The sequence below is a fragment of the Lolium perenne genome, chromosome 6, assembly GCF_019359855.2.
Source record: "Lolium perenne isolate Kyuss_39 chromosome 6, Kyuss_2.0, whole genome shotgun sequence".
Classification (NCBI taxonomy): Eukaryota; Viridiplantae; Streptophyta; class Magnoliopsida; order Poales; family Poaceae; genus Lolium; species Lolium perenne.
In genome coordinates, this window is record NC_067249.2 from 98,660,322 (window position 1) to 98,672,072 (window position 11,751).

Below are 11,751 nucleotides of genomic sequence, written 5' to 3' on the forward strand. Positions count from 1 at the left end.
CCATCATTTCGGCACCACTAGAGATGAAGCAATTAGTGCTACATATGGTTTTACCAGGCTTCAACTGAATGCCCAACATATTCACACATTTTGGTCAAAATTTATATTCCGAAAAACAAATGAACAACCAAAATTGCATGGCCGAGATTCACCGGTTTCGGCCAATTCTTGGACATAATAATGGAACAACCAAAACTTTAATTCCGGAACGAAATTTGGATTTCCGGCTCAAAGTACTTTGACTTCACCTTCGGTGTAAAAAAGTGCCCGCGGACGCCTTTGTGGACAGTGATTTTTTACATCGGCGAACCTAGTAATGACTCGGCCGCCAAACTCGCCGCACGTCTCGGGGTTGTACCTCGCGATGATCATGTCGATCGCCGCCTCCGGCCCCAGCGGGATCGGCGCCACTGTTGACTTTGGTTGTGTCCACCGCCACCGATGACCCTTTGTGGCCCACATCTGCGTCCATCTCTCCTCCATGCCAAACATATGCCGCGGGAGGACCGGTTACAAAACACATGTTAGCTAGCAGCAATCAAACACAAACGAATGGATTTGATCCGGCTACCAACTAGTACGCAACAACAGCGTTGACGGAACTCGATCGTGGCCGGAGATGGGTTGGATGTCCCGATGCCGGCGGTGGCAAGATTAACAAGAGGTACAATAATAGTTGTAGTAGATGGAAGGAATGACTGGAGTGCAACAAGCGTGTATGTCTCTAGGTACGGATTCGTGCCTTAGCTTTAAGCCGGTTTGTCAACACCCGGATTTTTAAGTCCAGATGCCTATTATGCCATTCATCGCAATCCCAGGAATATTGTTTTTGCGAGACATAATAGATTGATATCACAACACATCATTCATTACATACCATAATCGTCTTACAAATAAAGGATCACATGATCCAGTCTTATTACAATAATAGAAGATCTATTGATCAATTACAAAACACATAGCGGAATCGAAGTAGCGTAGTAGTAGTCCATCTATTCCACAGGCAACTGTTGACGTCAGGAGTGATCCTAGTTGTCGTAGACGTCCTGTTGTCCTTCTTCCGGGTTCTGGTACTCGTCTTCATAGTCTGGCCATTTGAATAGCCAGGGACACAGCCATGAGTACTTTAAAGTACTCGCAAACTAATACTAAGGTAAATACTATCAACTATAGTAAGGGGGTTCTAAGCTCTAGTTTTATTTGCATAAAGCCAGTTTTATTTCATAAGCACTTTAATAATCAAAGCTTCTTCATTTAACTAACTCAAGTGGGAACATTAGTGTCATTCCCACAACTCAGTTGTGATTCAAAGTCAAAGTCACCTTTCAATTCAAATCACAAGTCACCATTCATATTTTTAGAAAAGTTCTGATGACGGAACAGTATGGCCTTTCCAACTATCCATAACCGCGGACGCGGCTATTCGAATAGGTTTAACTCTGCAGAGGATGTACACTTGTGCCACAACAATTGCAATAGTTCGTCAGGGGTAACTGGCCCTGATTTATCGTACGCAGTATGTGAACTACCAATCCTAACCTTTCATTTACATAATCTAGTATAGGCACCTCTCCCCATGAGCTTGGCCTCCCAGTGAAGACACGCGGTCAGCCTGGGAACTGCACAGGGCTTGGGCCGGACATTCACCTCATTTCACGTCATTTCACATCACATCACCAGTACGGAGGCAGCCTCGGCATAACCCCTATGACGCTTGTTTAGAGGGAACCCATACTAAAATACATAAGTTTCCAGCTAAGCCTTACCCAGATTCAGGTATTGTGGGGGTACTTGTAAAATTGGAATGGTATCGCATCCGAACCCAACCATCAGTGTTTTTGTATAATTCACCAAGTCATTCACCGGTCATATTCACCTTCAAAAAAATCTCTCAATAGAATGACTCTTCATTCCAAGGTTTTCAGAGTCATTTCAATTCACAAGTTCCCAACTAGAGTAGCCACTTTTAATATTGAGCACTAGCCACTAGTTATGAGGGGTGCTAAGTATCTTGGAGCTTGCTAGGCTAAGTGTGATTCTCTTGTACTACTCTATAATTCAACCAAGTAAATCATAAATCCAAAAGTAACTTTGATAAATAAAATTCAAGTAAAGCTTGTAAAGTAAAAACTTGAGATAGGTTCATAAAGTAAAATGTAATGGTGCCTTGCTGTTGTAGAGCTTTGCACTTTGCAAGAATATAAACTTGCAACCAAAGTAGTTTGCATTAGTCTAGCTTGCATTGGTAATAGCTTGCCTTGATTGGTGATGTGATCAAAGTTTTCTTGCTCTTACTCTTGGTAGAAGACCTCTTCCTCTTGATAGTCTCCGGTACTAGCGTCTATAAACGAATACGAGGATACAATCACCAATCAACACTTAAGTAGTCTTAATTAGCCTTATTGGCTCACACAAATGATCTAGCATCACTACTTAACATTCATTCCCAAATTATGCTAGGGTTTCCTTATTTAATATTAGGAGAATATTTTCCTCTCATTGAAAATTGGAATTATGGTTTCCCTTTGGTTTGGAGAAATAATTTCCTCTCATTGAATCTTCTTAAGATTTAATTTCTCTTATGAATAATATATGACCTAGGTTGACCAAAGTCAACCTCTTCATACTTATCATTTGAGAAACTGATTTAAATGAGGTTCCATACCTAATGCAATTTTAAAACTAACATGGTAGTGATTTAATGCCACCAAATAACTCAATATGAGATTATATAGACCATGGTCACTACCTCATGTTGAATTACTTGAGAACAAGATTTAAATGAGAGGAAAACCTCTCATATGATTTAACACATAGTTGTAACTAATTTAAAAACTACTATTGAGGTGATTTAATATTCTTAAATAACCAGGGATGATCCCATGTTGACCAAGGTCAACACTTCACACTTAGTATTTGAGAAAAGTGATTTAAATGAGATTCATCATCTCATGTGATGTAATTAACCTTTGGAAAATTAAATACTATTTAGATTTAAATTCTACAAGTGAGCAAGTATGAGCCTAAGTAATTAAAGGTCAACACATTACTTCATAACACTTGAGAAAATGATTTAATTGAGGTGCTACACCTCATAGATTTAAATTCCTAAAAATTTGCTATAGTTTAAGTGGACTAGTATTGACTACATAGCCAATATTTTGATCTAGTCCATGATCATGTACAGAACCCATATCATATTTTTACATAGTAAATTAGAGTTTGTTAAATGTGAATTATTGCAATTGGATTCACTTCAAAATTCCAATTGGTTGATTTTTAAGATTTATTTGAATGCTGAAAAGTCTCTATTTTGTTATTTTTTCTATTCAAAATCTACACAACATATGGGGTTGAAACCAGTGGCAAAATGTAGATAAACTCATAAGCTTTCTGGAACAATTTGGTTTGCTAGTTTTAGATTTGTAGATTTGACACTATTCAAAATATGGCACAGATCAGTATTGAGAAATTGCTGAAACCAATTATTTGAATTAAAGCTAACTGGGCTTAGGCGGGAAACATTTGGGCCGAAATGGTTTGAACAGAGGAAGCAGGCCCAGTAACGGCGCGGGCCTGCTGACATGAGGTCCCACGCGCCAGTGGCCTAAACTCACCGAAGCGGTATCCTTTGACGTCGACCGTTGGATTAGGAGAGGATCGCACGGTCGACCGTCGTCGTCGTCGACGGGGGAGGAGGACGTGCTGCGACGGCGGGGTAGGGGGTCGGCGGCTTGACGGAGCTCCGGCGAGGGGCAGCGCTGGTGCTAGGCGGCGTTGGCGAGGGTGAAGAAGTCCCTGGTACAGTGGCGGAGCTTGGGGAGGCGTGGATCGATGGCGATGATCTGCGGACTCCGGCGGCTCTGAGCGTCAAATTGCGGCGGTGGAGGTGCTAATCGGACTAGCTATTGATGCGAGGAGAACCAGTGGTGAGAGGGGAGGAGATGTTGTGAAGAAATGGTGCCCGGAGCTTCTCTATTTATAGCGGGAGAGGTGGTGCCGCGGGTGCTGAGAGGGGTCGTCCATGGCGCCGGCGTCTGGAGCGGCAAAGGGGCAAGCTAGGGGGCGCGTTGTGTAGGCGACGGCTAGGCGGAGCTAGCGCGCGTGAAGGGACGGCAGAGGAAGGACGGGTGCAAGCTGGATCATCGTCGAGAGCTTGCAGTACATGCGCGGCAGATTTTTGATGATGGCGATGGCGACGGTGCACGAGCGAGCCAGCGAGCATGTCTACGGCGTAGAGGGGAGGTTGGCGAAGCGCTAGGCAGAGGTAGGCATGCAGGGGGAGGACGAGGGCGACGAGTCGCGTGGCGCTCTGGCGCGGCCAGTGACATGCCAGGGCGCGCTCACCGCGTGCCTGGCAAGTCCTGGGCTTGTCTGGGCGTGCTTGTTCCATCCACTGCCAAGCCTTAGCGAGCTAGGGCGGGGTACCGTTGGTGTCCTGGTGCTAGGTAGATTCTCCAGGACAAGGAGGAAGGGTGAGGAGAGGACCAGAGAGAAAATGTGGAGAGTGGCCGGCATGGTACTTGACATGGATGATATTTGATCATGGCACCACTTTAACCAGTGCCAAATGGCTTTGGTTGATGCAGAGGAGGTACAGGAGTGATGATCACAAATGATCATGCAGGGTTTAGGCAAAAGTCCAGTGGATATAAGCATGTATGCATAAAGTGAAATGCTGCCTCCCAAGTGCTCGATGAAATGGCCGCATGAACCTTTTTGTGGAATTTTGGAAATCTTTTTGGTGAATCTCATTCTTATATTTAATGTGATGGAAAGGTGGTGGTGGTGTTCATTTTGGTGAAGTTTTGCAACAATTCAAAAAGTGGGTCATCTTCACATAGTTTCAAAGTCCCTACTTGTCTCCTCTATTCTGGTCAACCTGGTCAACATCAGTACTAATGGTCAACATGAAAGTTGTTCACCATCACTTGGTCTTGGATGACATGGCAATGGTTGACCAAGGTTGGTTGAGGAATCAGAAGATAAATGGGTGCAAAGTGGTGAAGAAAATAAAAAGGGGACATATGACCATTATCACATGTATGTGAGTTTTGAATTTTGCTTTGATTTGATTTTGGTTTCTTTGATGCAATTGTGTTTGTTTATCATATATAAGAGTTTTACAAACAATAGATCAAGCAATGGTGGCCTTGGTTGAAGATTTGCAAATTTGGCTAAGTGTGTATGTGAGTGAAAATGGGATTTTCTCACCATTTGAATTCTCTCCATTTGGTTTGACTTTTCTTGACTCTAATGTGGTTCTTATTAGTTTAGAAACATTTTAAGACCATTGAAACCAATTCAAATGGTCTTGCTCAAAGATTTGCAAAAATGGCCATAACACATAAGAGGTGATGTGTCATATTTCATTAAACTTGTAAATTGTTCATCTTGCTTCACTTGGACATGGGTTAGGGTAAATTTAGTGTTATATTAGGTTGAGAGATGGTTTCACACCATTTGGTCAAGGTTTAAAGTCATAGGGCAAGAATTGGGTATTATGGCTATGTGTCACATAGGCCTCTATGCATATGTTGCATTTGAGATTTAATTTGACTTGGCTTGACCCAATTGGTGGTGTTGAGTGTTGAAATGGTATAGAGGAGTGATCCAACCATTCACAACATGTATTAGGGTCAATAATCTTAAATTCACATATTTGCTATTTTACTCTCATATGCCTCTATGGCAGTTTTAGTTTCTTTTTAATTTCTTTGGAAACCACTTGGAATTGGTTTGATAGGTACTAGGTAAGGTGTATGAAGGTTTTTCCAAACCTCTAAGCAAGGTAGAAAAGCTTTGGGTAAAGTTTTATAAATATAGCCCTAGGCACATATGCCTTTTTCTTATTTAATTTCCTTTTATTTCATTTTAACTAGTATGGTGAAAAGAGGGGTGAGGTTTAGGGTTTAAGATCACTTTAAATACTAATAACAAGCAATCATAGCAATAGCACAAGAATTAAGCAAGATCACTATGTATCCTACTTAATTTAATAAAAGTTTTTGTTGGTTCCAAAATTTAGAACTAGGGAAATTCATTTGTTTTGTTTTAAACTTTTGGGATGTTACAAACCCTTCCCCCTTAAACAAATCTCGTCCCGAGATTTTAAGAAAAGTTAGGTTCCTAAGAGAGATTGGACATTTTATTAAAAGGAAGACATACTTGGCATGGTCTGGGGTGCTTCCTGAGCTTCAGTGGCAGTCATGTGGTAGAGACGGCCGTTGTTGTTGTTCTGGTTCCTTCTACCTGCGAAGCGACACTGTTGCTGAGCAGGTGCAGCGGTATTGGCGGCAATCCTGGCAAGCTTTTTGGGGCACTCATTGGAGAAGTGACCCACAACTCCACATTCGTAGCAGTTGACGGTGGACTTGTCCTTGGGGATTACGGGGGTAGCATTGCTTCTAGTCCTTGGGGCAGTATTGGGGTTGTTGTTGTTTCCATTGTTGTTGCTATTGTTGGGGTGGTTGTTGTTGTTGTGGCTGTTGTTGTTATTGCCTCCGGGCTTCGGGGGTCCTCCGTTGTTGTTGGGGTAGTTGGGGCGATAATTCTGGGCAGGGGGCTTGTTGTATCTTGGGGTAAATCCTCCAGAAGAGTTATTGCGGTACTTCTGGGTATGGTGGGGTCCATTCTGGTTCATCATTCTGCGCTTGTGGTTCTCGTTGGCCTGATGCAGCTTTCCTTCCATCTGTATGGCTGAGTCTACCAGGGCTTCTAAGTCAGCGAACGGAATGTTCACTAACACAGTCTGCATCTCGTCGTGTAGTCTGTTCAGAAATCTTTCCTTTCTCTTTTCATTGGTGTCGGTCTCATCCGGGGCGTACCTTGACAGAGTGAGAAACCTGTCGCGGTATTCCACCATGGACATTCTTCCTTGCTTGAGTTCACGGAACTCGTCTCTCATCTTCTTGATCAGTCCTTGGGGCACATGGTACTTGCTGAATTTCAGCTTGAAGTCTTCCCATGTCATCATCTGTCCCGCATTCATTGCACGGGCACTTGTCCACCAGGCTCTGGCAGGTCCTGACAGGTAGTGGGTGGCAAACAGTACTTTTTATGCGTCTTCAAATCCCGCAACTTCGAGGTTGTTCTCCATGGTCTGGAGCCAGTCATCAGCATCGAGGGGCTCTTCAGTCTTGTTGAATACCGGAGGGTTGGTGTGCTGAAAGTTCTTCAGCTTCGATCCAGGGTGATCGTGGTTTCCATGGCCTTGATTGTTCTGAGCTATCTGTTGCAGTGCGGTAATGTTGGCTTGGCGTTCAGCTCTCTCGACTTCTCGGTCTGCCATCATCGTCTGCAGCAGTTGCATCATGGCATCTTGGGTGGCGTTGCGGGTTGGTGGGGCCATCTGAACATTGAGGTAGATGATAAGATAAGAGGGAAATTTCTATGGTTTGTTTGGTTAAAGTTTTAAAAGTTCATAACTTAAAAATTTGAGTAGTGTTGCGGGGGTAAAAACCAACAACACTTTTTCATTCGTACCAAGCATCATACATTACCAATCTAACACACCATTGGTTTGAAGAACCATTCATCGCTCTACGATACAAGGGGATCCTGATACAACTCACACATACGAAAGTGCTTTAAATGAAACTACTCTTCAGGGGGGAATACTTCATCTTCACGGGTAATGTGCTTGGCGAAAAGCGAGGGCGTTGTCCAACTCCTTGCGGGTCTTGTACAGCATGAAGTCAAGGTGTGCTACATAGTGGTTCATCTCCGTGTGCGGGGGCATGGTCATCGGTCTTCCGGTGGGGTCATGTCTTGGGTAGTAGATGAAGCGCGTGTTCTTAATCTTGTTCTCATTTTGTCCACACAGATGAGAAATTGCTTCTTGCATCGCTCTGACTAGTCCTTCCTTCCAAGTGCTTCCAGTTACAGAAAACCAGATGGTTTCCCATGTTGGGGCTCCAAGCTTTCCTCTCAGATCTGTAGTAACTTCCCACCGAGGTTGTCCTCCTGATGGATTGTTGAGGGGTGTTCCGAAGAATTCGGGATACGGGCGTCCTAAATACTCAACCAGTTGTTTCAAATCCTTCTCGAACATGAGGTTTCCTCCGTGGCCAAGCTGATAAGACTTGCAGGTGTACTCCATCTGTGAAGAATTATGATAAGTGAGTTAGAGAAGTGTGTCAAAATTTTATGTAGTAGAAAAGAGCATAACTTTCTTATTTTGAAGAAGATCTCAAGGATAAGAGTGAGAATAGGTTTTCATAAATAGTCACTTCATTGGTTTTGAAAATTAATTTTTCGGACGTCCATTCTAACTAGGGTCTCCTAAGGTCAACAATGGCTCTGATACCAACTTGTCAACACCCGGATTTTTAAGTCCAGATGCCTATTATGCCATTCATCGCAATCCCAGGAATATTGTTTTTGCGAGACGTAATAGATTGATATCACAACACATCATTCATTACATACCATAATCGTCTTACAAATAAAGGATCACATGATCCAGTATTATTACAATAATAGAAGATCTATTGATCAATTACAAAACACATAGCGGAAGCGAAGTAGCGTAGTAGTAGTCCATCTATTCCACAGGCAACTGTTGACGTCAGGAGTGATCCTAGTTGTCGTAGACGTCCTATTGTCCTTCTTCCGGGTTCTGGTACTCGTCTTCATAGTCTGGCCATTTGAATAGCCAGGGACACAGCCATGAGTACTTTAAAGTACTCGCAAACTAATACTAAGGTAAATACTATCAACTATAGTAAGGGGGTTCTAAGCTCTAGTTTTATTTGCATAAAGCCAGCTTTATTTCATAAGCACTTTAATAATCAAAGCTTCTTCATTTAACTTACTCAAGTGGGAACATTAGTGTCATTCCCACAACTCAGTTGTGATTCAAAGTCAAAGTCACCTTTCAATTCAAATCACAAGTCACCATTCATATTTTTAGAAAAGTTCTGATGACGGAACAGTATGGCCTTTCCAACTGTCCATAATCGCGGACGCGGCTATTCGAATAGGTTTAACTCTGCAGAGGTTGTACACTTGTGCCACAACAATTGCAATAGTTCGTCAGGGGTAACTGGCCCTGATTTATTGTACGCAGTACGCGAACTACCAATCCTAACCTTTCATTTACATACTCTAGTATAGGCACCTCTCCCCATGAGCGTGGCCTCCCAGTGAAGACACGCGGTCAGCCTGGGAACTACACAGGGCTTGGGCCGGACATTCACCTCATTTCACGTCATTTCACATCACCTCACCAGTACGGAGGCAGCCTCGGCATAACCCCTATGACGCTTGTTTAGAGGGAACCCATACTAAAATACATAAGTTTCCAGCTAAGCCTTACCCAGATTCAGGTATTGTGGGGGTACTTGTAAAATTGGAATAGTATCGCATCCGAACCCAACCATCGGTGTTTTTGTATAATTCACCAAGTCATTCACCGGTCATATTCACCTTCAAAAAAATCTCTCAATAGAATGACTCTTCATTCCAAGGTTTTCAGAGTCATTTCAATTCACAAGTTCCCAACTAGAGAAGTCACTTTTAATATTGAGCACTAGCCACTATTTATGAGGGGTGCTAAGTATCTTGGAGCTTGCTAGGCTAAGTGTGATTCTCTTGTACTACTCTATAATTAAACCAAGTAAATCATAAATCCAAAAGTAACTTTGATAAATAAAATTCAAGTAAAGCTTGTAAAGTAAAAACTTGGGATAGGTTCATAAAGTAAAATGTAATGGTGCCTTGCTCTTGTAGAGCTTTGCACTTTGCAAGAATATAAACTTGCAACCAAAGTAGTTTGCATTAGTCTAGCTTGCATTGGTAATAGCTTGCCTTGATTGGTGATGTGATCAAAGTTTTCTTGCTCTTCCTCTTGGTAGAAGACCTCTTCCTCTTGATAGTCTCCGGTACTAGCGTCTATAAACGAATACGAGGATACAATCACCAATCAACACTTAAGTAGTCTTAATTAGCCTTATTGGCTCACACAAATGATCTAGCATCACTACTTAACATTCATTCCCAAATTATGCTAGGGTTTCCTTATTTAATATTAGGAGAATATTTTCCTCTCATTGAAAATTGGAATTATGGTTTCCCTTTGGTTTGGAGAAATAATTTCCTCTCATTGAATCTTCTTAAGATTTAATTTCTCTTATGAATAATATATGACCTAGGTTGACCAAAGTCAACCTCTTCATACTTATCATTTGAGAAACTGATTTAAATGAGGTTCCATACCTCATGCAATTTTAAAACTAACATGGTAGTGATTTAATGCCACCAAATAACTCAATATGAGATTATATAGACCATGGTCACTACCTCATGTTGAATTACTTGAGAACAAGATTTAAATGAGAGGAAAACCTCTCATATGATTTAACACATAGTTGTAACTAATTTAAAAACTACTATTGAGGTGATTTAATATTCTTAAATAACCAGGGATGATCCCATGTTGACCAAGGTCAACACTTCACACTTAGTATTTGAGAAAAGTGATTTAAATGAGATTCATCATCTCATGTGATGTAATTAACCTTTGGAAAATTAAATACTATTTAGATTTAAATTCTACAAGTGAGCAAGTATGAGCCTAAGTAATTAAAGGTCAACACATTACTTCATAACACTTGAGAAAATGATTTAATTGAGGTGCTACACCTCATAGATTTAAATTCCTAAAAATTTGCTATAGTTTAAGTGGACTAGTATTGACTACATAGCCAATATTTTGATCTAGTCCATGATCATGTACAGAACCCATATCATATTTTTACATAGTAAATTAGAGTTTGTTAAATTTGAATTATTGCAATTGGATTCACTTCAAAATTCCAATTGGTTGATTTTTAAGATTTATTTGAATGCTGAAAAGTCTCTGTTTTGTTATTTTTGCTATTCAAAATCTACACAACATATGGGGTTGAAACCAGTGGCAAAATGTAGATAAACTCATAAGCTTTCTGGAACAATTTGGTTTGCTAGTTTTGGATTTGTAGATTTGACACTATTCAAAATATGGCACAGATCAGTATTGAGAAATTGTTGAAACCAATTATTTGAATTAAAGCTAACTGGGCTTAGGCGGGAAACATTTGGGCCGAAATGGTTTGAATAGAGGAAGCAGGCCCAGTAACGGCGTGGGCCTGCTGACATGAGGTCCCACGCGCCAGTGGCCTAAACTCACCGAAGCGGTATCCTTTGACGTCGACCGTTGGATTAGGAGAGGATCGCATGGTCGACCGTCGTCGTCGTCGACGGGGGAGGAGGACGTGCTGCGATGGCGGGGTAGGGGGTCGGCGGCTTGACGGAGCTCCGGCGAGGGGCGGCGCTGGTGCTAGGCGGCGTTGGCGAGGGTGAAGAAGTCCCTGGTACAGTGGCGGAGCTTGGGGAGGCGCGGATCGATGGCGATGATCTGCGGACTCCGGCGGCTCTGAGCGTCAAATTGCGGCGGTGGAGGTGCTAATCGGACTAGCTATTGATGCGAGGAGAACCAGTGGTGAGAGGGGAGGAGATGTTGTGAAGAAATGGTGCCCGGAGCTTCTCTATTTATAGCGGGAGAGGTGGTGCCGCGGGTGCTGAGAGGGGTCGTCCATGGCGCCGGCGTCTGGAGCGACAAAGGGGCAAGCTAGGGGGCGCGTTGTGTAGGCGACGGCTAGGCGGAGCTAGCGCGCGTGAAGGGACGGCAGAGGAAGGACGGGCGCAAGCTGGATCATCGTCGAGAGCTTGCAGTACATGCGCGGCAGATTTTTGATGATGGCGATGGCG